At 42.6% G+C, this 27,374-nt stretch overlaps 1 long non-coding RNA gene across 1 annotated transcript in view; it reads right to left on the reverse strand.

Moving 5' to 3' along the window:
• LOC122233202 overlaps positions 1–12,403 on the reverse strand; it is a 198,973-nt gene extending 186,570 nt beyond the window's left edge. Inside the window, exons 1-2 of the long non-coding RNA XR_006210710.1 lie at positions 12,335–12,403; positions 7,150–7,249 (exon numbers count right to left, since the gene is read on the reverse strand). This is a non-coding gene — a long non-coding RNA (uncharacterized LOC122233202). The remainder of the gene's footprint in view (positions 1–7,149; positions 7,250–12,334) is intronic.
• Positions 12,404–27,374: the final 14,971 nt, after the last annotated feature.

The following is a 27,374-nucleotide window of genomic DNA, read 5'->3' on the forward strand; positions in this document are numbered from 1 at the left end:
TCTGCGCAGTGGCACCTATGGAATTTCTACCCAGAAGCTGTTTAGGGACAGCAACCTACACGGAATGAAAGTAGGGCCAAAGCTCCATTTTCCAGCAGGCCCTATACTGCTTGTTACAGTGATCTCAAGTATGCTTGGCATGGCTTTGGTGGGGAGACTATTAGAGATTTGGGAAAAGTAACTCAAGATACCCCTCTCCCAGCTGTCCCCTTGTGATAATCACTGTCTCATAGCCTCTTAGAACTCCAGAGGGGCCCATATATATTTATTTTAAACTTCCAATATAATTAAAAATTAAGCAATGCCAGAAAGAAATTACAAAAATTATGCTGCTTTTAAAATGCTCACATGTAATAAGTGAAAGTTGTTGTTTCCTTAATTTAAATTTTAGTTAGTTAACATGCAGTGCAATATTGACTTCATGAGTAGAATTCAGTGATTCATCACTTACATAAAACACCCAGTGCTCATCATAAGTGCCCTCCTTAGTACCCATCACCCATCTAACCCATCTCCCACCCACCTCCTTCTGTCAACCCTCAGTTTGTTTTCTAACAAACTCAGTTGAGTCTCTTGTGGTTTGTTTCCCTCTCTTCTCTAAACAGAAAGCAATGTTATTCTCTTAGTCACAGAATAATTCAAGTATTTTTTTAAATTAAAAAAAAAATTTTTAAGAGAGAAAGAGAGGCAGAATGCAAGCAGGGGAGGGGCAGAGACAGAGTGAGACACAGAATCTGAAGCAGGCTCTAGGCTCTGAGATGTCAGCACAGAGCCTGATGTGGGGCTCGAACTCACAAGCTGTGACATCGTGACCTGAGCCAAAGTCAGACACTCAACCGACTGAGCCACCCAGGTGCCCCAATTCAAGTATTTTTTTAAATTTAATAATACTGTATCTTGAACTGAATTTGAGATGTTTTGGGGGTACAAATTTTAAATTACATGACAAATGCCTTTTCTTAATCCTATAGGTCATCTCATTTGGAGAAAATGCCTCAAACCCCAACCTATTCTGATGAGACCCATGCCAAACAGTCCCCAGGTCCCACTCCCCATTTTCACCATGCTTGGTATAGGCCTTTCCTGGAGCATAAATGCTGCTCACCAATTGGCTTATAAATAAATGCTTAATGAATACACAAATGAAGGAATGAAGTCAAGAAAAGACAGTATATGGGTTGTGTACAAAGATAAGCAGCATCCCCAGAAGCTTGGTGGTAGGAAGATAAACAGCCTTCTAGGCTGAGGGGACAGGCAAGCAAAGGTATGAAACTGACAAATAGAACCATATGTTCTGGGAACTGCAAACAAGACAGAGCTACAAACAATGCAGAGGGAATAATGCGATCTCCAGTGTAATAGGTAGCAAGAGGCCAGATCCGCTGTGCTTTGGGAAGAGCTTGGAGGTGATGGGGAAGCATTGAAGGTTTTTAAGCAAGACAGCAAACATGATCCTACTTACTTTTTAGAGAGATCTCATTGAGCCCAGTATAGAGCAGAGGTTAGCCAAGGCTGGCCTATGGGACGAATCTGGCCCTCCACCTGTTTTTGTAAATAATTTTTGTTGGAATACAGCCACGTCATTCATTTGTGTATTGTCTATGGCTGCTTTTGCATTGCAACTGCAGTGTTGAGTAGTTGCAGTGGAGACCATTGAGCTCATAAAGCCAAAAATATTCACCACCCATCCTTTTACAGAAAAGAAAAAAAAAAAAAAAAAAAAAAGCTAAGCCCTGGTCTGGAGGAAGGTGGCAGGAAGAAAGTGAGATCAGAGGCAAGGAGACTAATTGGGAGCCTGCTAGGAACAAGTAGAGTGAGGATGAAAAGGAAGGAGCAGAGCAGATCAGGAGATAGTGAGGGAACAGAGCAGATCAGGAGATAGTGAGGGAATAGAACAGTTTGGCGGGGGAGAGAGAAAGGGTGTTTGGACGACTGTTTCTCTCTTGGGTCACCAGGTAGAGGTTGCATCATTCACTGAGAAAGGAAAATAGATTTGTAGACAAGGAAAAAAGATACTGAGTTTGCACATGCTGGGTTTGAGGCTCTTCTGGAACATCTAGGTGGAGATGTCCTCTAGGCAATAGGATAACTGAGCCTGGGGCAGCGGGGAGACACAGATCTAGGAGTCCTCAGCATGTTAAAGGAGGCGGTTAAAGCAGCAGGGGAGAATATACATCGAGAGAAGGGCTGTGGACTGAAGATGGAGCTCTGGGAACCCCCCAGAGCTCAGTTAGGGGCAGACAGAGGCATGAGGAGCCCAGAGCTTTTGGGAAGGCCACTTTCTACCCAGAAGCTTGATGTCCTGCTTCCTCCACCCTCTCCCACCAAGACAAAGTGGGGTTTGGGGCTCGGGGGAGCCCTCTCTGCCTCCCAGCTCTAGGGACACCATCATTCCCATGCTGAGAGGGCTAATCATTTTCTGTTTATCACCACAAGCACTGTTCTCAGTCCATGCCAAAGGGATGCCAAATGCCAGGATGAAAAGTGGACTGCTCTGCGAGATGCTTGGAAGCCTGCAGTGATGAACCAGCTTTCTCTCTTTTCATCTGGGCAAAGTAATCTCGGTGGTCATTTGTTCTACCGATGTTCACTTAAGGAACTGTCCATACGTTTCATCCAGACACATTTCAGTCAGGCCTCTCTCCCCAGGATCATCACTTTAGCTCTGGGCGGCTTAGAGGGACCATATATAAATATAACATACATACAACTCTATGTATAAGTGATGTATAGCGTATATAAATACATATACACACAAATGTGTATGTACTTTGTCTTGGTCCAACTGACAAACTGACGCCCAGAAGGAAAAGGAGCTTGCAAGAAGGTCACCAAGTTTATGGCAAAGCCAAAAATATCCCACGTCTTCTGATTCCAATCCCAGTGTTCCCTCCCACCCAGTTTCCCATCAAAGTTCCATAGGCCTTCACTGTCTTGATTTGAAGGGTGTTCCTTTCTCCTTCCCACATTGCACTTGAGTGCCCCCCCAACCCAGGAAGCTGTCACATAGACACATGCGGGCAAAATATTTGGGTTCTAAGGGGGTGGAAAGCTTATTGTCCACACCTCTGAATTTCCTTGAGTACTTTGGCCTCCCGCCCTGCCCTGACTCTTTCTTCAGAGGTGCAGTCAGTCCCTTGGTTGGTGCAGATGGCTCTTGCTGCATGGCTCCCTATGTACATCTTCATCAAAAATCCTGGGACTGGGCATTCTCCTCTCCCACCCAGTGATTATGGCTCAGTGGGTCTGCTCTGCAGATTCCAGACTTCTTATGGTTTAACTATCCCCAAGTCAGGCATATTTGGCTCTAACACGGAACCACACACTACAACAGGTTTTACCATATTGAAAGTCATCTCTTGGTATTCATTGTGCTGACTCTTACATCTGTCTTCCAATTGGTTCCAATTGGAGGTGGAAATTAGGGAGGTTGTTGACGTCTCAGAACAGAGAAGTGGGAATTTTCAAAACAAAACTTACAGTGTATCTCTGGAAGGTGTAGAGAAGGGGGAGGTTGTCTCTGATATTTTGTCCTGTGGTAATTTATGTGAGACTCACATGCTTTATCCCTCTGAGAAAGAGGGAGTCCAAGGCTGAAAATATTGTATTTGGCTTGGGAACGAGGCCTGTCACAATCTGGCCCCGGTCTGCCTATCCAGCCCCATTCACCATGGCTGGCCGCTCTGTGGCCAAATTCATTTTTTCCCTCAGACGTGATCCAAACCTTTCAGCCACTAGGCCTTTACTCGTATGGGTCTTCCCACAGCTACACTTTCAGCCTGAGCATGAACCTCTGTGAACCAGGTCTGCAGGAGACATGAAAAGGAATGAGGTATCTCAAGGCACAAACCCTCTGGTCCTGCATTAGTTTCCCAGCACTGCCAGAACAAAGTACAGCAAACTGGGTGACTTGAAATTTATCCTCTCACAGTTCTGGAATCAAGGGGTTTGAAATCAAGGTGTTAGCAGGGCTGTGCTTTCTCCAATAGGTAAACCCTCCCTGCTTCTTCCTGGCTTCTGGTGGTGGCCAGAAGTCCTTGGTGTTCTTTGGCTTATAGCTGTATCACTGAATCTCTGCCTCTGTCATCACATGGCATCCTTCCCTTCATGCCTGCATGTCTCTGGGCTTTCATATGGCATCCTTCTCTTCTTATAAGGACGCCGGTCATACTGGATTAAGGGCTCACCCTAAGGACCTCATCTTAACTTGATTACAACTTCAAAGACCCTATTTCCAAATACAGTCACATTCACAGGTACTTGGGGTTGGTGTCTCTTTTTGGAAGACACAATTCAATCCACCCAGGTACACTTCATTCTCCAAGGCTCAGTCTAACATCCATGGGGAATGTTCCCTGATGCCCCAACCAGATGGGGCCCTTCCTTTCTCTGCCCTCCCAGGAACCAGTCTCCATCTTCTGGTACTCATCTTATATTGCTTCATAGACGTGGAGAAAATGTGCCTCATAATTTGGAGAAAATGCCCAAGAGAAATGGTCTGTGCAGGGAGAATAAAACATTAATCTGAGCCCAAGATACTATTTACATAGCCTCTCATAGACTGTTGAGTTTCTGCATTTATTCTTTGGCCTGACCCCAAATTCTGCATGGTGACCTGGCTCAAGGAAGCCTTTCACAGAATCCAGGGTTGAATGGAGGCACTGGCAAAAACTGACCACAGCTGGCCAGGAAAGCCTGGCTAACAGACACCTCATGGGCCCCTCAGCCTGCCTGCCAATCAACAGGCGTCCTCCCACTGCTCTCTCTGGATATTGCCGAATCCAGAAAGCAGGCTCTTCAAGAGCAGCGTGCGGCTTGGCTGACTCAGGCCCACTTCCTTTCCCCACCCTGGTATTCACAGCTCCCTGTAGCAGCCCAACTGGCACATCCAGGCTGCTTCCCCACCCGCATTCCTAAGCCACTCCATTTGGCCAAGACGAATGCCTTCAGTCTTGCCTCCAGGACTGGAAGGGGTGGCTTGCTGTCCCTTGGGAGTCCAATTGGTGACCCGGGTTGAATCCTAGATACCCACAAATCTCCAAGTTACAGCATTATTTAGCCCAGGTTACAGGGCAGGGGGACTTTGTAATATAGAAATCATCAAAACGGGATGACCCTGGGTTCTGAATCCCAGCTCTGTCCTTTAGGCAAAGCTCTGACCTCAGACAAAGTCATGTAAATCTCTATGTTTCTATGATCCATCTCATGTTGAAATGGGTTTAATGGCCATTTCTTTGCAGCATTATTGGAAGGCAGCTTAGTGGTTATGAACATGGGTTCTGAAGTAAGCCAGCCAAAATTCAAAAGCAAATCATCAACTTGGAGCACATCACTTACCCCATCAAGTTTTCATCTCCTCCACTGAGGCTGTTACTAGGACAACTGGACTAGTTTCCTATGGCTGCTCTAACAAATTATCACAAACTCAGTGGCTTCAAGAACATAAATCTATTTGCTTATAGTTCTGGAGGCCAGAAGTCTGAAGTCAGTCTCACTGTGCCAAAACCAAGGTACTCCCTCCAGACCTCTAGGGAGGAACCCATTTCCTGTTCCTTTTCAGCCTCAAGAGTTTCATCCCATGGACGGTGGCTACCCCGTCCATCTTAAAATCCAGTGGCATGGCATCTTCAAATCTCCCTCAGCTTACATCATTATATCACCTTCAGGCTTCCGTGCCAAATCTCCCTTGGCCTCTCACTTATAAGGACACTTCTGATTGCGCTCAGGGCCCACCAGGATTATCTCCCTATCTCAAAGTCCTTAATTAAATCACATCTGCAAAGTCTCTTTGGCCGTATAAGGTAACATTCATAGATTCCAAGGTAACATTCAAGTTCCAAGCTGGAACTTAGATACCTTTAGGCGCCATTACTCAGTCTACTGTACAACATTAAAAATATATACTTAGCAGTATATTGTGGCACAGACCCCTCAGAATGGCCCCCTGCTTTCCTGTCTCGTGGGAGGAACAGAGGCATCCAGAGGGTGGAGAGCCACTCAGGGAGATCAGGTCAGTGGCTATTTACGAACTGGATTTGAACTACTCCAATATTTTAACACCCAAATGTACCAGCTAAAATATGAGCCCTGCTATTAGTAAATACCATGGAGAGGAATCATGATGTTTGGATTCCACAATCCATGTCAAGTTCCTAGTATAATTCCTGGCATACAGTAAGTGCTCAATAAATGTTAGCTGTTAATATTGTCATTAATAGTGACATGGTGCTTCCTAGGGGCCTGAACTCTATTCTGAGTAGACTAATTCCACTAAAAGATGAGAGTCTCCCTCCAACCCCCCAAGACTGCCTCTCTGCTCTCCCTTCAGGCAGCACAGATACCCCTGCATACCTGGGCACCTGCTGTCTTGGATGCCAGTTTTCCCCATCTTTCTCAACTTCCTCTACTCTTCTAGACTTCCTGGACTCGCTGTCAGCAACCCCAGTTCAGGACTTAATCTATCTTCTGCAGCTGGCACTCCAATGAGAAAGTTGGGTCAACATACCCATTCATCAGCCCCCAGTTTGCCCAAAGAATAAATTATGCTTCCCACTTCCTCATCTACATATTATGTGCCGTGGCCAAGAATGCACTGGATGCTTCCAACTGCCTGGGAGCTGGCCAGACATCCTGAGCCTGGAGTTTGTGCACTAGAGCCAGGCTCTGACAGTTGCAAGAAGTCTGCTGGAAGATCCATTAGTCTGAGCTGATTTGCCAAGCCTGAAAAAGGACTCCAGGCTATACCCATCCTTGCAAGCTGTCTGTGAACTTGCTCTAAGAGTCTAAGAGCTGGGATCTAAGGCAACTGCCTTCTCATGAAGCTGAAGAGATGCAGGTCTACTGTAGTCTTCTCTACAAGGAGGAAGGTTCCAGGCTTTCCTCGGTGCTAATGGCCAGCTAATCTTTGAAGTTTAGCTTTCCAAATACGCGCGTGCGCGTGTGTGCGTGTGCGTGTGTGTGTGTGTGTGTGTGTTTACATCTTTTTTTTCCATCTAATAATTACAGCGCAAATCCTGAGTCATAACCCTTGCTTGCCAGACTCACCGATAATGGTTACCACTTATTAAGTGCTTGCTATGCGCTAGAGAGGGTTCTAGGAGCTTACATCAATCCTCCAATTGTAATAAGGATGAAGAAACTAAGACTTACACAGGCTAGGTAATTTGTAAATGGTATTGCCAAGTCTTCAACTCACGATGTCAAAATCTTGTTTTGTTTCGTTTTGATTTTCCCTATAATACCATAGTGCCTGTGAATAAAAAACAATCTTTGAAACCAGACAGTTCTATCTAGTGGGAACATGGTTTGTAATTAACCACCCCTCCTACCATCTGAACAAGGTGGTAGGCATAGAGAAAATATAAAACCTCTCTCCTATGCCAGAGGATGAGATCCAGTAACATCCTCAGAGACCACCTGATTTAACCCCCCTTGTGCACATGGGGAAACTGAATCACTGAGAGGGACAAAGACTCCACCAAGGTCACCATGAGTACACAGAAGAGCCAGGACTGGAGCAGGATCCTGTGGCTTATCCCTCTCAACCTCGCTTCCCTGCTTCTTCCCACTGCCTGGGCCCCTGGGAAAGGGAAGAGCTGGGATTAGGGTTGCCAGATTTAGCAAAAATCAAAACAGGAGGCCAAGTTCAATTTGGATTTAAGTAAACAACAAATACATTTTTGTATATGCAGTATACAAGCAATATTTGGGACATGCTTTTACCAAAAAAATATTCCCGATGTATATGAAATTCATGTTTAATTAGGCCTCCTGTATTATATTTGGCAGCTCTGGTTGGGATGGATCCCTGAGCAGTCAGGGCTTTGGGAAGGGACATGTTGAGAGTGAAGAGCATCCACCCCTGGGTTGATTTCCAGGGGATGATGTGAAATTGAGAGAAACGGCCTATGGAGACAGAGCAGGAGGAAGACAAGGGATGCACAACCAGAATCTGTACGTTCCAACCAACTGGAAGGTCCATACTCACATGAACACCCTCCAGAGAGAGGAAGGGACATGGAATGACTGACAGATGCAGCAACAGGAGCACGAAGGAGGCAGCAGAAGGGAAGACAGAGGGGCTCAGCCTGTGTGTAGAACTTCCAGGGAAGGGACAGTGCTCAGAAGAAGCAGAGCTCTTCCAAGAAATGGTGGTCAATAGGAAGAGCCTCTCTCTCAAAATAAATAAACTTAAAAAAAAAAACCTAGCTCTTACTGCAGTGAATGCTCACTAAGTGTCTATTGAACGAATGTTGTTTTTGTATTTCCTTGCTCTCCCATTAAAAAACACATCAGGATCTTAAAACAAATCCCATACGTGAATTGAGTCCTCTGCTGCTTTATCACTCCTTGCTCTTCCAGTTTAAGAAGAGGACAATTGAATGATTTGCAGCTATGAAGGGGCCCCGGGGCCCCTAGTTTCTATCGTCATTTTGGGGAGTTGCTTTGGCTCTCAGCAGCACCCTGGGTACTATTAAATAATTTGCTGAGCAGTGGTTTGTAGGAAATGGTCCCTTGGTGCATCAAAGTTTTGAGAATGAGGTCAATGAGGATTATTGGTGTTAGAAAGTAATTATGTTTCAAGACAGAGGTGGTGGTTGAGACAATGGGGAGCCAAGAGGAGGAGAGAAGGAGAGAAGAGGGAAAGCACACAGAGGAGAAGAGATAGGGCTGTGCTAGGATCTGGTTACTCTCTGCTCATAGGCTGGCACATTTGGAGACTGAGGCAAATGATTTAAACTCCCTGAACCATTTTCCTGATATCCAAAAAGAAAGACTATATTGACAGATGGATTGAGCTGATAATTACTGAAAAACATTGGCAATTTTACTAATATTTATGTAAGGCCTATGATACACAACGGCACATCCAGACCTATCCTCCTACTTCAATCTCAAATGACTCTAAAGTGGGCAAGATAGTCCAGGTTTCATACTAAGATTCTGGGAGAGCCATGATTTTCCAATTATCAACAGGCTAGTAAATGGCATAGCTAACTGCTATCGGACCAACTGCTGTTCTTTATGACCCTGGTACCCACAGAGGACCTACTGTGGGATAGGCCTCATGATATGTGCTGAGAGAGTGATGTCAGCCAAACGAACTGGGTTCCTACCTTCATGGATCAGTTGGGGAAGAAAGACATTGAGTAAACAACTATGCGGCTAAATATGTAATTACACAGCATGTTAAATGAGACAATGAAATAAAATAAGTAAGTCTCCTGGAGAGTAAACCAGAGGGCAGAAAACTGAAATGCAGGAGAAGGCCTTTCTGCTGAAGGCAAGTATGGGCTGAGATTTGAAGTGTGAGTGTAATTTAGCCCGACCCAGAATGAAGCATTCCAGGCACACAGAAGAGAATATTTGAAAGCCATAAAGTATAAAACTGCAAGGACTTACTGTGGTCAGAATGTGTTTTTTCTTTTATTCTTTTTTTTTTTTTTTAAGCGTGTGTTTTTTCAATGAGGGGTGAATGTTAGATTAGTTGCAGAATTAAATAAGGGGTAGCTCAATGGTCCTCAACCTTGGCTTCTTCTAAGAATTACTAGGGAAAGTTTGAAAAAGTGCCAGTACACATGTTCCACAGCAGAGATCATAATATTTGGTCTTAAGTAGGCTCTGGACAAAAGAATATTTATTTATTTATTTATTTATTTATTTATTTATTTATTTAAGACAGAGAGAGAGAGAGAGAGAGAGAGAGAGAGAGAGAGCGAGTGAGCGTGCAGGGGCATAGGGGCAGAGGGAGAGAAAGAGACAACTTCAAGCAGGCTCCACACTCAATGCAGAGACTGACTTGAGGTTTGATCCCACGACCATGGGATCATGATCTGAGCTGAAATCAAGAGTGGGACACTCAATTGACTGAGTCACCCAGGCTCCCCAGGACAAAAGAATTTTTAAATAGCTCCCCCAGTGATTCTAATGTACAACCAAAGCTGAGAACCACTTGAACCACCTCTGAGAACAAGATGAACATTTTAGAACAGGATGAGGTGTTTCAATTTCCTCCTAATGGAAGGGCATCAAACATTTTTAAGCTGTAGGCAGGGCAATATTAGAGTTTCATTTTTTGGTGATCACTAGGATGCTGTATGGAGATCAAGAGTAGGGAAACAACTGCGAGGACTTTCGATACTCTGGTAAGATAGGTGGAGGCCGGGATTAGGGTATTCACAGTCGAGATGGAGAAAACCAGAAGGAATCAGATATATGGGGAAAGCAGAATCAATGGGCAACATATTTGTGTAGGACCACCAGAAACATGATTTCCAAGACTGGCATTTCTTGGATAATCATCTGGGTTACTGGAAGTACCAGTTACTAAGATCAGGAAAATTGGAAGAGAAGCAGGGCTAGCGTGGTTTTGAATCTGTTAGGTTTGAGATCCTTCTGAGATACTCAAGCAGAGCTGTCTTAGAGGCAGTTTGATGTATACTTCCAGAGCTCCAAAGAGGTCTGGGATGGAGATGAAATTTCAGAGTTGCCAGTGGGTAAATGATCTTTCAAGATCCACATACTGGAATAAGATGTTTAGGGAGCCCAAGATGAAAGGAGGGCAAAGGATCCTGAGTCCTGAGGATCTCCAATGGGGAAGGGGTAGAAAGATTTAGAGATGTGGACCAGGGGACTAAGAAAAGAGGGAGAGGGAAAATCCTTTGGAATGAAGTACAGCTGCAGACAAAAGAGAACTGTCTGAGGAAGGGGGCAATGATCAGAGGGGTCATTGAATGCTGCTGAGCTGGCAAGTTAGACCAAAGGCTGACACATTCTGGGTAAGGCAGCATGGGGGCTTCTGACAAGTTGTAAAGGAGCAGTTTTGGTTAAGTGATGGGGGCAGAAACCAGCACGCAGTGGCCTAGAGATTGAATGAGTACTCTAGGACTCAGCAATGACATTCATAGCATTAAAAGATAAACTGAGTCATGCTAAAAATGTATTTGAGCAAAAATCTGTTTGAATCAGGCAACACCCAAGTAATGTTAGGAGCGCTCTACCCACAGGAGCTGGGGAAAGACTTCTATAGAGAAGACGCAGAGGCAAAGGAAGGCGATCATACGATTGGCTAGAGCTTAAGGGTTTGCCATATTTGGGAAAGCGTAGTTGGCTGATTGTGATTGGTTATCCTTAGGTTTTGATTTCTTAAACTTGAGTCATTTACAGGCTTAGGTTGCGGTTTGGTTATGGAGGCTACCAAGGCTTTAAAACCACCTCAGTCTAATGGCCTCCTTAGTTAATTAATTTAACAATTGTCTGTGGAAGGAACTTGTGCATGAAACCAAGGAGTTCCATAGAAGCATGTTTAATGAACTAGTGTTTGTATTTGCAAAAAAAAAAAAAAAAAAGAAAAACAAGTTAAAAAGCCACCTAAGAGCTGAATGGAAAATTAAAGCAAGGCAAGGAATGCAGCTACAGAGTTCAGTGGTCAAGGGTAAAGACCCTGGAGCCAGACTATCCATTCCAAGTCTCCTATTTTCCATTTATTTGCAGCATGATCATGGGCAAGTTATTGAAATGCTTTGTGCCTTAATTTCCTCATCTGTAAAATAGGATTAATAATGGACGATCTAGCTCATAGGAGGGTTTGAGGAATACAGTAAGTTAAAATATATAAACAAATGAACAACTCAAATTAATAAATACCACCTTATAACTCAAAGGGTGTCAAAATAGTTTTTACCACCCCAGTTACAGACAAGTAAAAGGCAGCCCAGTGAGGGGAAAGTGGCTTGTGAGCCTGACCCCCAGATGTTTCTGGTAACCAGCTCCTTTAGTTAGCATGCCTCTCTGCCCCAATCAAGAATCTCATGATTCTTGTTCAATGCCTTGATAAGGCAAATTGCTTAGGGGGCGACACAAATATAATTTTATATATATATATAGATTTAAAAACACAAACTAGCATCAAACAACACTAATAAATATATAATTACATGCACAGGTCCTAGACCTCATCTATGAAATAAAGGAGTTAAATCAGAAAAAAAAAATCTTAGCCTGGAGATGTAATGCTGTTATGCTTTGTAGTTATTTAAGGCTTGAGAGCCTTCGCTTTGGTGACCTGCTTCCTTGCTTTTTTGTTAAAATATAAAATAATCCAGGTTCAGCCTAAATTTAATCCAGCCTCGCTTCCTTCTTTAGCTACTTTTCACATCCCCGGGGTTTATTCTACTTCCTGATTCCCTCTTTCCCAATCCCAGAGCCTCAATGTGCCTGTCTGGGGGCCCAGAAGTCTCCCACTCTCTCTCTCTGCCTCAGACACTGGCCTTCAGCCTACTCTCCACACTAATAATAGATCTTTGTGAAAGGTCCATCTGTTCCCTCTTCTTACTGCTTGTTAGCTTCAAGCGCTCCCCACGGTCCTCAGAAGGAAGTCCTCAGCATGGCATGGCGGGCAAGGCCCTCTGTGACCCAGCAGATCCCACCTCACCTGTTGCTATGACTCTCCTCACCTCCTTCACAATCCCTCCACTGAGCTCTTTCTCACCTCCCAACCCTGGCCCTTCTCTGCCTTTCCCCTGTCTTTGTCCACACAGCTCCTGCTCACCCTGAAGGATTCTAGTCATGTCTCTCACAGCCAAGGAAGTCTTCCCCGGAATGCTTGCCTCCCCCTTACCTGCTGCCCTCTGGGCTCTGAGAGCAGCATCCTGAGTTTGTATCTACCTTTCACACTTACCAAAACCATTATTGGTCATTGGTTTCTCTCTCTCTCTCTCTCTCTCTCTCTCTCTCTCTCTCTCTCTCTCTCCACTGACCTAGGAACCTAGGACAGAGACTGGTTCTCCTTCCTCTGAATGTCCCTAGCAGGTCTGGAAAGTACCACACGCAGACATGATAGACGGGCATGACGGAATTTTATTTCAGGACCCTGAATTGCTTTTGCAACTGGGAAAAGACACAGAAGTCATGGCTTTCTGTTTTTCCAAGACTTCTAAACGTACCCAGGAAGGTGCTGCACATCTACTTCTAGATGTTTTCGAGGTACTAAGAAACTTGTTTTGTCTGTAACTGTACTGGGTGGGAAAAAAAAGTCTGTGTTTATGTTTCTCAAGTAAGATAATTAGGTAGAAAAACTTCACATTGTATAATTCCATAGATACTTATGCTGCTCACTAGTCACAAAAATAATTGAGTATGCCTCATAAAAATGACTTAATTTCACAAATGAGTTGTATTCAAGTAAATATTTACTTCTAAATGCAATTTTGTTGAAAAACCTCTCAGAACACTTTCATTAAGCTCACATAATGCACAGGCTGTGCAGTTATTAAATCATTATTCAGAGGGATGATAATTTTTAAATAAAGAGAAACATGTTTTCAACGCATCAAACATTCATTTAAGGCTGCTTACATGCCAGGTCTTGAGGTGACCACAATACCCTTGATTTCTTCCATTAGCCATTCTCTCTCTCTCTCTCTCTCTCTCTCTCTCTCTCTCTCTCACACACACACACACGCACACACACACACACACACACACACACACACACACACACACAAACACACACACACTTCATAAGCAAGTCCAACACAGAGCCATGATCTCTTACTTTCTCTCCATCCACTGCTCCAGCCCTGGCTGATGACCACTCACGCAATCATGCCTTTCAGTGGACTTCAACCTTTCCTAATTCCACTCATCATCTTTCAATCCATTTTCCGCACAGTGGCCGAGCAAACTTTGTACAATTTAAACCATATTGTAATGTTCATTTGTTTAATACCTTCTAACGGCCTCCCAAATTACCTAGAATAAACTCCAGACTCCTCACCATGGGTGACAAAGCCCCACAGGACCCGGTCACTACCTGCTCCTGATGCAACACTGTCCCCGAAAGCTCTAGGCCTCAACTGCACTGGGCAGTTCTCTCCACCTTGATCACCCAAGCCGGTTCAGTTCTCACCTGAGCAATTCTGCAATCACTGCTCCTTCTCCCTAGAATGACCTTTCCCCAGACCTTTGTATGGCTGACACCTCCTCATTGCCTCAGCTAGAACCACGTCCCCTGAGAGAGCTTTTCCTCCTTCCACTCACTCCTTCTACCACACAACTCTGTTTTATTTTCTTCACAGCACTTCCCTCTCGCTGAATGTGGCTTGCTTATCTATTTTTTATGTTTGCCTCCCCTCCACAACCCCTCTGAATAAATATCTCCATGAGAATATGGATCTGGCTTAGCTTGTTCACAGCAGAGTCCCCAGGGCTTAGGATGCTTCCCAATCCAGTGTACATGTTCAATAACATTTGTTAAGACACGACCATTCCCATTTGTGAGCCATTTTCATTTCTCCTCCGGCTGTCTTAGGTTATTCTGTAAAATTATTGATAAACAATGTATTCCCAACACTTTAGATAATGATACATAAAAAATAGAACACCTCTGGCAAACAAAAAAGAAAATGAAGACTTTCCTAGCTAAAGAGGGTCTTCTGATGGTGACGAAGTTCCCCCAAGCATAGCTCCACAAGGACCTCTGTTTTTCTAAGAAATTTCCTGTCAGTATATAGCTACTAAGTGGTCAGAGTATAGCTGAATTTTAACAATGCATTTGAAGATCCCTTCTATTTTTTTAGTCTTAATTTTCAGAGTACGAGAAAGAAAAATACAATTTAAACATTATCGCCTCCTCACCTGATGGAGGTCCTGCAAACTGAAATAGGCCAAAGGCAAACATAAAGCAGGAAGAAGAAAGATCATGCTAGACTAGCGACTACCTGCCAGTGGATTGGCCCTGCAGAAATTCAGCCCGCTCATCACATTCCTAAGCATTCACACAGATCGTGATGTAAATAAATACACTTTGGGCTGGGAGGGGGAAAAAAAAAAGACATGACCTCTGCTGGAAAGATCATTTATTTGTAGAATTAACGTGAAAACAAGGCAATCTGAGACAAGTGCTGTCATGGGGTGAAGAAGCCCTAGCTCCTTCCCCTCCTCACCCCTTGACTACAAGGAGAGCATCCCAAAGGGTTCTGTTTTCCTCCAGGTCCTTCTCCGAAATGCACTGAGAGCTCTGTGCTATCCTCACCACCTTTAAGGATAAAGCATTAACTCATTAGCACCCACACAAGGTATTTCAAGTTCTGGCCCAGTGCAGCTCCAAAGCCTCGCTCTGGCCCTCTCCCTCCATGAATCCTTTGATCCTTTGAAACCAAACACTTGTAGGTGCCAATCACCCTTGCTTGGCCTTTCCTCCATGTTATGAACATCCTGTTCTCTCTGCCTCCAATTCCACTCTCCATTTCTTAGCCCAGCTAACACATATTCCTCGTTCAAGGTTCACTCCAGATGATTTCCCTTCTAGAAGACTCATGCTGTTTCTTCCCTTCACCTTTACTTTCTACCACAGGCTGGGGTGGTGCCTCCTCGTTGTTTCTATAGATCCTTGCGCTCAGACCCATCCTAGGAGTCATCCCACCTGTCTCCAGATCCATGATCAAATGACACTCCAAGGAAGGAGAGAGCACATCCTACTCAAACACAGCATGATGGGAAAAGCTCCTGGAGTTACTATTTAGAACACATTTAGCCAGCTTATTCTGGAGAAACGGTGAAAGCTGAGTGGGGTGGCCAAAGAAAGACAGAGGAGTGGGCAATGGAAGGATGGCTCAGAAATGCAACTTCTGGCTTTAGCTTGCTCTTTGAGTGTTTCTCTGTTAGGTGCCATGACACTGTTTTTTTTTTTTTTTATTAAAAAAATTACTAAGTTTTTAATTCCAGTATAGTTAACATACAGTGTTATATTAGTTTCATGTGTATGATATAGTGATTCAGCAATTGTGTGCATTACCCAGTGTTCGTCGTGATAAATCCACTCTTAATCCTTTCCCCCTATCTCGCCCATCCCCCCCACCTCCCTTCTAGCGACCATCAGTTTGCTCTCTATAGTTAAAGTCTGTTTCTTGGTTTCTCTCTCTCTCTTTTTCCTTTGCTTGTTTTGTCTTCAATTCCACAAGTGAGATCATATGGTATTCGTACTTCTCTGACTTATTTCACTCAGCATTATACTCCAGCCCCATACATCTTGTAAATGCCAAGATTTAATTCTTTTTTTCTGACTGAATAATATTCCGTTGTATAGCTACACCACTTCTTTACCCATTCATCTATCAATGGACATTTGGGCTGCTTCCATAATTTGACAATTGCAGATAATGTGGCAATAAATATAGGGGTGTACATATCCTTTTGAACTAGTGTTTTTGTATTCTTTGGGTAAATACCCAAGAGTGAGATTACTGGATCATAGGATAATTCTATTTTTAATTTTTGGAGGAAACTCCCTACTGTTTTTCACGGTGGCTGCACCAGCTTGCATTTCCACCAACGGTGTATAAAGCTTCCTTTTCTCTCCACATCCTCGCCAACACTTGCTTCTTATGTGCCATGACACTGTTCCTAATGTGGCAGACCTTATGGAAGAAAGTAAACGGAAACCATCTATGTGTCTCTTCTCTCTCACCCAATCTCCTTTTCTTTTCTTTTTTTTTTTAATTTTTTTTTTAACGTTTATTTATTTTTGAGACAGAGAGAGACAGAGCATGAACAGGGGAGGGGCAGAGAGAGAGGGAGACACAGAATAGGAAGCAGGCTCCAGGCTCCGAGCCATCAGCCCAGAGCCCGATGCGGGGCTCGAACTCCCGGATCGTGAGATCGTGACCTGAGCTGAAGTCGGATGCTTAACCGACTGAGCCACCCAGGCGCCCCCCAATCTCCTTTTCAAGCAATGATAGGAGAAACTCTTCTGCAGGTGGCTGGGGTGGTTGGAGTATACTCTTCAGGTTACACTTGGTTTCCAGTGCTGAAACCAGGCTGTTATTAGCAGCATGTCTCCAAAAGCTGTGCCAGTTAGAGCGGCCCTGTCTGCCAAGTGTGTCTGTTTTCACATACTCTACACATGCCACCTGCTTCCACACACATTCTACACGTGTGTGTGTGTGTGTGTGTGTGTGTGTGTGTATGTATATGTATTTTCAGGTTGTATAATAAATCATTCATTCATGTATTCCGCCATATGCAATTTACTGAGACACACGGGGTACTGAGAATACAAAGTTGAGTAAGTCCAAGAGTAATATTTACTATGCAGCTTTTCCATTTTGAAGAATCTTGGGGTTTTTTTTATTGTTGTTTGTTTTTGTTTTATGTTAATCGCCTTGAACGGACAGTGGAATTGCGCTCCTTACTACCGACTGCTCTCCATCTCTTAACTAGGAGTGTTCTTTGTGGCATTTCATAATCAGGCCCCTCACTTTTCCCAGAGAAGATTTCATTGTACTTTTTCAAAATTGCTTTGGTGGGGCTCCAATGAATCTCCCTTCCTTCATGTGCAGACCAGTCTCTTGAGAAGCTTTCTGTGCCCTTGCCCTTCTTGGTATTATTAGCGATTCCTTGTTCAGTGTCCCATAACACGCTGACAGTGCATTTCTCTCACTTGATTGAGATGCGTTCGGTCGCGTGTCAATTGGGAAACTTCTTTTCCCTCTGAGCTCCAGCACCTCTGGCTTGGTACCCAGAGGCTGCTCAGTAAATGTGGCCCTGAATAAATCTCATCGGGCACAGATATATCTGCTCTGCTCTGGTGAAGTCATCGTCTCCTTCAAAAGAGCACATCGTGAAGTCTGGAAGACAGACGCGTCATGTCAGCCTGTTAATCACCCCAAATCGTGGAGCTGTGTTCTGCCTCGCTCTAACGACCTTGTGGAGATGTACGGCCTGGCAGCCATTGGTGTTGTGAGCTCCACTCATAGTCACCATGAGGAGGACCCCAAATGAGCCCCAGATCTGAGTGAATGAGAGGACGTTAATGAGTGGCCTGGATGAATTAGACAGGCCTGGTTTGCTTCACATTCGGCCTGATCCGGTTTCCATGCATCTTAGAAAAATAAGGACAAATATTTAGGCAATGTTGCAATCCAAATAAAACAAAAATGTTTTGTGATGTATGTGTGGGTCACTGAAGGAGCATATAGAGTGCATACCAAATGCCCGCCTGGGGAATTGTTGAAGGGAGAAGCTGGATGTCTTGAAGGATTTGGCAAGAAGACAGCCGGGAACTGTGTGCAGCCCATCAAAGCATCACGATTCCGTTTCTCAGCTTATATAACACAGTGGAAATGAGGCCCTTGGCTTCCTCACAGAGGAGAGGGAGACTGACAGGCATGAGCATGGATCACTTTGGCACTGCTTATTATTCCCGCCACTACTTACTGCCTCTAATAAAATCCACAGCCTGGCAGTGTGTTTACCGCCTCACAACATGAGGTCTCACCGAAGGAGAGCAGTACGTGGCCGAACTAGCATTTCATTATCTTTAATGTGGTAAATGTTAGGGACCTGAAATGCATCAGAGAGGCAACAGCTTAATTAGACACATATTTCTCCATCAACTCATTGTTTATTCAATGTGGCTCACTCACAGACAGGGGGAAAAGTCTAAAAGGCAACCAAACAAAGGAGATCCTCATTCTCCTCCTCACCCGTTCAGTTGTGCTTTAATGGGAGCCATAAGTGAAGCAGACAAGGGGCTACAAGGAGATTTTCTTTGCTTTGTGTTGTTTTTTTTTTTTTTTTTTTTTTTTTTTTTTTTGAGAGTGTGCAGGCAGGGGAGCAGCAGAGAGAGAGGGAGACAGAGGACCTGAAGCAGGCTGCGCACTGACAGCAGAGCCCGAGGTGGGGCTCGAACCCATGAGCCGTGAGATCATGACCTGAGCCTAAATCATGAATCAGACACTCAACTGACTGAGCCACTCAGGTGCCCCTAGAAGCATATTTTCTTCACTGCAAGGAAATACACGGAGTTGTTTTCAGTAGTGTACTTGAGCAGTAAGCATGTGGCAATTTATTTGTTCTCCGAACCACTATTCTTCTGAGATACTTTCCACTGTGAAATGGACACATGCAGATAAAGGAGTTAAACCCATAGACACAGAGTTTACAAAATGTTGTTGAATACCCATTTACCACTACCCATTTGAAGACATGGTCACCAGCACCTGAGAAGATGCCCTTCCTATTCATGATGCCCATACCCCCTCCCATCTCCCATGGTCCCCACCCTCCTGACTCTTATGGTAATAGTTTTGTTTATCTTTCCTGTTTACATTTTTCTATACCTCCTGAAACAATATACTCCTGAAACAATATACTCTTCAGCTGTTTTAAAACATCACATAAATGGATTTGTTGTGTGTATTCTTTTGAGTGCAACTTCTTTTATCCTACATTATATTTTTCAGATTCATGCATGGTGTTGTACGTATCTGTAGTTCATTTCTTCTTTATTGCTACATAATATCCCATTATGTAGCTACTCTGTGACATATTGATCCATTCTACTGCTTAGTGAATATTTACACTGTTTCCGATTATTGGCAATTTGGACCAATGCTGATATAAATATCTGTGTTGGAATTTCCTAGTACATATATGCACATACTTCTCTATGGTTTACACTTAGGACAGAGATTTCTGGAGAAATGGTTATTCTTATCTTCAACTTTGATAGATACGGAAAGCATTCTAATATAACGAATATAATATGATAGTATCTTTGATTTTAAAAAAAGGCATTTTACTTTAATGGAGGTAAATATACTATGAAGCCCAAATGGTCAGATGACTGAAGCTTACTGTAGGAATTTATCATAAAAAGAAAAGGCATCATAATGTCACTGTGCCTATTTTATCAAGAGGACAGTGGGTTTCCTTTACTGTGACAATTCTCTTAGCTCCTTATTCCAGGGGTTCAAACTGGGAATGGGAGGTCATAAAATGGGAAATGTACCCATATTTGTTACTCAACCAAGAACATGTATTTTTTAGAAGTAGGGTGGTTTTCTGTAACACAACGGAAGATAAAATTGGCCTTCTGGTATTCATATATTCAAGGTTTGAGAAGAATAAATGAAGGCATTAAAAAAACTCGACAGGTAGAAAATGCTTGGAAGAAGCGAGATGAGCACATGCATTCTGAAGAAGAGACACATGATCTCAGCACCCCAGTCTCAGAACGGGCCTGGCAGGGAAGAGAAAACAGACCTACATAGCAAGACTTTAAAAGAAATATATGCATTTATTTCACAAACATTGTACTGTGCTAATTAGGTGCCAAGCACTCTTCTGGACCCATGAGTGAGGTCTCAGGGAGTCATATGTCAGAAGAATTTCCCAGCAGGTGGAATGCCTCATCAGATGTAGACCCCTTGTCTCTGGAAGAACAGGGCCTCAGAGAATGCTTTATGAGCTGTGTCGGGTAATTCATACATGGAGCACAAGATCTGCTCTGTCCTTACTAACTGTGTGGCCATGGGCAAGTTACTTAACATTTCTGGGCCTCAGTTTTATCATCTAGAAAAGGAGAAGGGATAGTTAATAATATACCTTCCTCATAGGGCTGTTGTAAGAACTGCACGTGTATGGGGGCAGGTGCACGTTAACATGATGCTTGACACATAATATGTACTCAGTATATCAGCTTTTTCATTTGTTATTGTGGTTATTCCAGATGACCTCAAAGGTAACTTCAGATACCTACCTTCTGTATTTCCACTCAAGTGGTAAGCAGAGCAGATGTTTTTGTTGTTTTTTTTTTTTTTACAATATTATCTACATTCTGTCTGCTCTATTTTGAGGTGCATGAGCTTTGGCAAGTCAAAACCACTTCTGAGCCTCAGTTGCTTCTGAGGAAAGAAGAAGAGGAATCATAGCTCACCAAAGGGTGGCTGGAGTGCTCAATGGGTAAGCGATGTAAAAGTGTACCATGTGCCTTGGGATCCAACTGGCCTGAATGCTCTCCCTGTTCCTAGGCAAGCTGCTTAATTCCCCTGAAATTCCATTTCTTTTTGGTAAAATCAGGATAATAATACCTGCCACAATTTAATACAGTAAAGCCTCTGGAATGGGCATAATCTATAGTAAGACCTTCACCTTTCTTTTTTTTTCTGGGTTTCTGTTCACTTTTCTATAAAATGGAGAAATGCTGCCAGTCTTTTACAATTTACAGGATTCTTGTGGGTATCAAATAAGATAATGTTAGTGAAATCACTTTTAAAAAAATGTTTATTTCTGAGAGAGAGTAAGCACAAGTTGGGGAGGGACAGAGAGAGAAGCAGACTCCAGGCTCTGAGCTGTCAGCACAGAGCCCAATGGGGGGCTCAAACCCACGAACCATGAGATGATGACCTGAGCTGTAGTAGGATGCTTAACTGACTGAGCCACCCAGGTGCCCTGTGAAATCACTTTTTAAAGTATAAAGTGGCATGACAAAAATAATTTAAATTTGCAGGAACCTAAATAGTACACCAGGATTTATATTGCTCAGCTTTTTTTTTTTTTAAGTTTTTATTTATTTATTTTGATACAGGTGGGGAGCAGAGAGAGAGAGGGAGAGAGATAATCCCAAGTAGGCATCATACTCGGTACAGAGCACAACGCAGGGCTCAATCCCATGAACGTGAGATCATGACCTGAGCTGATATCAATTAATTGATCCACAAAGGCACCCCTATACTGCCTAGCTTTATTTGTGAATATGTGAATATGAAAAAAAATGCTTTTAACATTCAAGATCCTTATAAACATTGTATTCACTTATTTATTCAATGATTACTCAATGAACATATGCTACATCAGAGTATTTTCCTAGTAGAATTGTCTTTTGAAATTATTCTGATCTGGTTCAAAAGATAATCTTATAGCAATAATCAGAGAAAGATGGATTAAAAAAAAAAGAAATTGGGATTAAGGAAAAAGTAAGAGCATATAAAAATAAAATGAAGCCAGAGGCAAGATTAATCTGTGAAATCTAAGATATGAATCTATATTCTGATAAGGATAGGCTACGTGTTTTATGCATAGGAGACAATGCAAAGAGAAAAGCAATTGGTTATTGGATGTTTTTCAAAGTCTCATCCATTGACCTTGCATCAGAATAACCAGGAACGCTTATTTCCTTCACGTGACCACCTGAGATTCCACACGTGTTCGCTTTATGAGCATTTCACAGAAGCCCTGATGCCTTAATGTATTGAGTTGTCAAATCATCATGTTGTACACCTGAAACTAATATAACACCATGTTACATCATTAAAAACATTTTTTTAATTAAAAAAAAAAAGCCCTAATGCCTATGTAAAACTGCCCTGCTATGTGAAATTAAAGATACAAGGAATAATACCAATGGAACCCTTGGCAAAACTTTTGGAGAATAATTTGGCAAAAGTGCTAAAAATATTAACAGCCAATATTTGAAATGCTTACATTTTTTTCCCTAAATAGTGTTTCAATCAAAAGAAAAATAAAAGAACTAAGAAATAAAGATGATAATTGCAATTCTAAATGGGTTAAATTGAAAACAACCTAGTTGTGCAAAAATGGAGAAACACCCAGTTAAAACATTAGAATACCTTTTCCACTGATTACTCTGGAGACATAAAAAATGATAATCATGACTTTGGCCAAATTGGCTCAGTTTCCCCTATGAAACTTGGAGGGTGGAATTTAAAATGACTGCATTGATGTAAAATATATAAACTGAAGACTAGAAAATAAAAAATCAAAATAGTATGATGTTGTATTATGGATGTCCTAAGGATGATATTATTTCCCATTTTTTAAATTGCTTCTCATTTTGGTTTGGTTTGGCACTGTGTGTGCTTTTTTACTCCAGATGGGCCAGTTTTCTATCTCCATCACCATGCATTATTAGAAAATTAAGAATCAAGCTTTAATTATTTCTACTCTTCCTGTTCTGGACAAGGTTATGGTGGAAATAAGCAGTGAGGGGAATAGGTAAAGCTTAATATCACTGAGAGAATCAAAAACGTCCATGAAAATATAAATTCTGTTCACAACCCTCAACATCTCTTGAGTTTTCTTTTTTTTTTTTTAAAGCATGCTTTTCTTGGCAGCTGAGTTTATCAGCATATGTAAAAATATTATCCAGGGTGCATTCTGTATTTTCATAAATGTGACATGATAACATCCCTTAAAGAAAGGGATTTGGTGGTGAACTTCCATCAGTTTTCACTCATGGGACTCCCTGAGGCACCTTCTATGCCATGTCAACATTGTCCCCCCACCAGCAAAGCTGGGAGATATAAGGAGAGATAGCATCTCAACATCTTGTCATCATTGCCTTCCTCACCCTCATTCCACCAACCGTCTTCCCCTGGTGCAGGCCAAAATGACAGGAGGAAAAATGTTGCTGTTATTGCCTTTTTTCTAAGGGAAATAATGTCAAAGATAAACAATGTTTACAGATTTAACCCAAATGTTAGTCATAAAATGATATTCCAATGCTTGGATGTGTAATAAGGCATCTAGCGCCAAGTTAATACTGTCAACAAAAACCCTGTCCAACTTTCTAAACTGTCTTCATCTGAACTAGGGGCAGCTCTCAAGATACTATGAGGGATAATCCCATAAAACAAGTCAAAGGGCACATTTGCCTAGGTTTTGTACCAGTAGAACCTAATTTTTCTCCCATTACAAGAGAGCATAGAGTTCTTTGGAGGATAATGTGGGTGGAAGGGGGAGGAATCTTCTTCAGCCCTTCTTTCCAGAAGAAATAAAACATTTGCACTGGACTGCTCTTTTCAAGATCAACACTACTATTTGAAAGGTATGTAAAACTCTCTTTTTTAGCCACTAAAACATTGCACTTAACAGTCATGTTCCACTCAGTGGTGGTGCAAAGAAAAGATACATGCTGAAAATTGTGCCATGAGCCAGGCATAAGATCCTTGGGTCTCATACTTCTGAATCTGGGGTGGACAATGGGATTCACAGAAACTGAAAAGTTTGCTCAGTTTCCTTGAGGCAGCAGCCTGAGCTGAAGTTACTACCCTTTCTCTAATTAACTTAGCGCCTATAACTTTCTTCTCCCCAAAGAAAATTTAAGTGGCTCAATTCGCTGTCACTCAGTATGGAACGTCTATGTTGGTCAAAGTTCCCACCGAGACATCTCAGAGGTAGCCAGCCTCCCTCCATTTCACCTGTCCAGTTGGCTGTGTCCAAGAGTAGAGTTGGTTTTTCTCAAAGCACGCTGGGACAGTCATAGTGAATTATGTAAAAAATATCAATTTAACACTCTCTCATCCAAAGGGTTTTGTCCATGTGGAATTTTTGGCTCTACAATTCTCCTGAAGTCCTCTTTGTTATAGGGAGATGGTTCCTTGGAGATGGTTCCAAGGGAGAAGGGTCCTTGGAAGATGGATTATATGGCACACCAGCCAATTCCACGCATACACGTGAGGCTTTCCTGTCCCCTTTGTTGCACTGCTTGTACTACAAGAAGGGGACAAGGCTTGTTTTCCCTGGAATAGTGTGGGACAACTCTTCTTAAGTAATTTTAATAATCTTGCTCACTCCTTCTTGTTTTTTTCAGAGTCCACTAGAATAAAACAATTTAGCTACGACAGGGATGATATTTAAATGGTTTCCTCTATTTATTGTTGGTACTAAACATAGGGATAGAGAGACTCTGAAAAGCTCTAAAGTCCTTCCTGATCTCCCCAAAATGTTTTTCATCGGTAGATGGAAATGCACACTACTTTGTCTTTATTCCCTTATAGCACTTAGCACCGTCTTAAAATACAAATATTAGCCAAAGATATCCATATAAGATGGTGACTTGAGAACAGGATTTAACTTCTCTTTTCTTACGTCCTTATTGAATTGTCACCAGATCATTTTATAAAAATTAGTAAAAGTCTGTACTTGTGCATCCTAGGGAACGATCCCTCTATAATAGGGACCTCTGCTAAATGAGACCAAAGACTGAAAGGAAGTTAATGAGAACTAACTTGTCAGTCCCATGTCTGAGAAAGCAAATAAGTGGAGGAAATCCATGACAGCCCCTGAAATTTCCAAAGAGAGAAAGGCAAGAAGAAGATACAGGGTACACGGGAGCTCTGCGTTCAAACACTGTTATGGTAATTATCATAGTTTTGACACAGCAGCTTTGCCAGAAAGTTAGTAAAGGAGCAGACTTTTGCTCTATTCACCAGGCTTTGGTACCTGGCTACGGTCATACTTTGCACGCAGACCAGAAACTGCGTAGTCCTCTGACTACTTTATCAATCGACTGGACATAAACACTCACATCAACTTACCCTCCAGCCTGTGATGTGGGGGGACCAGATAAACGGTGAAGGGAAGCTTATTTGCATGCCTGGTAATTTTTAATTGAAGAAGGGGGTCGGGGATTGGAGGAGAGGAAAGCCATCTTTTTTTTCCCCCCCAAATGGTCATTGTCCTGGCAGAAGGCATAAATCACATACATCAGCATAAAAGAAAGAAAGTTGGACAGAGACAGAAAGAAAGAGAAAACTCCCAAGAGTGGAATACAAATATTCCCTTCCTGGCTCCATATTCAGTGACCAGGTTGGCAACTAGAAATCAGCATGGTGGAAGTTTTTACACTACAGAAATAGGCAAATGCTACATATCAGGTCTTTCCCTCCTACCCTCTGCAGAGCCTGTTGTTAAATATTTACCACCACTGGATTAAAAGCAAGCTTTAAAAGGAAGATGAGGTCGCAAATTTATTAAGCACCTTTGGTGTGGTCCTTGACACCCATGCAACCTTGTGATATAGTTATTATCACCCAACTTTGCAGCATAAGTAGCTGGAAGTCATAAGAAGTTAAATTATTTGCTTAAGGTCCCACCCAGCGAGAAAGAGGCAGAACTTGGACTCAAACCCAGCTTTGTCTAGCTGACTCCAAAGTCCACGGTCTTTCCACCGCACTATGCGGTTTTGCTAAAATCCAAAGTCCGTGATTCTGAGATGGCTCACTGACAGCACTTGCTTATCACATTAATTCTCCTTAGCATTTTTATTTCCCCCAGTGACGTTCAGGCATCTGAAAGGCCACTGTAGCACTTCCAGCACATTCATCAGTCTTGTTCCCATGGCTCCAAAGTCAGCCTCCCCATTAAGATCCTTCTTCAAAGAAACCATCCCAGAGTCAAGCAAATCAGAGTTCAGTAACCACTCTGCATTTTCTGACATTGGGAAGATATATTGCTACACTCGGGTGACTGTAATGTTTAGAACAGCTTTGGAAGAGTATTGTATCAATTATATTATCCCTCTGGGAGCTCTATTAACATTAAAATGTCTTATGAGACTAGCTAAAGACTTGAACAAAGAAAACCTCTCCTACGAAGGCTTCCTCATATTTTATAGTTGTTAAGGAAAAAAGAAATCCACCTTGCCTCTCCCTTTGCACATGACACTAGGATAGATGGCTCTTCTTGGACTATTTTAATCAAATTATCTCAGAAAATGAGACCCCATCTCAGATTACCTCAGACCAAAAGCAATGCTGTATAGAGGCAATGTGAGCCAGTATGGATAGGAATTACACATACCTGGGTTTAAATTTTGGCTCTCCTACTTACAATCATCAACAAAGCAACAATCGTTGTAGTTATAATTTAGTGAGCAGTTACTATGGGCTAGGGGCTTTATATAGTCTATTTTGTTTAATTCCCACATCAGTGGACCAAAGCGGATCTTATTCTTTCTTTACACATGGGAGAACAAAGGTGAAAAGAAGCTAAGTGAAGTTAGCCATCTCAAACAGGTAGTGTGGAAGTCGGTGTCGCCTCCTTGTCTAATCTTCTCCCCTTACGTGGGGGCCAGGTCTAGTGACTTGCCACTAGTGAACAGAACACAGCAAATGAAATGTGCTGTGTCTTCCAAGATGAGATTATAGAAGGACTGACTTCCATCTTGTTTATACTCTCTTTTGCTTGCTCACTTTGATGGAGCCAGATGCCGTGTTGTGAGCCATTCTATGGAGAAACTCTTCTGGCAGGGAACAGAAGGCAGCCTCTGGTAAACATCCCATAAGGAGCTAAATCCTGACAGTGCCTTTTGAATGAGCGTGTAGAGGATCTCACCTCAGCTAGACCCTGTGATGACTATGGCCGTGGCCAACACCTTGACTGTAGTCTAAAGAGAGACCCTGAGCCGGAAGATCCAGCAAAGCCCTGCCAGGATTCCCGAGCCACAAAAACCATGAGCTAATAAATGTATGTTATTGTAAGCTGTGAAGTTAAGGGGTAATTTGTTACACAGCAATGGATAACTAGTATAGGTGGTGAGATAGAGAGATGAGGTTTAAATCCAAATTTCCAACTTCAAAGCACAAGCGCCTTTCCCTTTTTCTGATTCCTTAAAAGCCATGTGGACTTTGGGAAATTACTAAAACCCTCGAAACTCATTATTTACGTGAATAAATTAGGGACGATGCCCATACCATAGTATTGTGGGGCAGCTTAAATAAGATAATGCATGTAATGTCTTTGCCTTCTCTGTCAGTTGAAATGTAAAAGTGGAAAAAACAGTGAAAGGT

Source organism: Panthera tigris, chromosome D4 (genome assembly GCF_018350195.1).
Source record: "Panthera tigris isolate Pti1 chromosome D4, P.tigris_Pti1_mat1.1, whole genome shotgun sequence".
Lineage (NCBI taxonomy): Eukaryota > Metazoa > Chordata > Mammalia > Carnivora > Felidae > Panthera > Panthera tigris.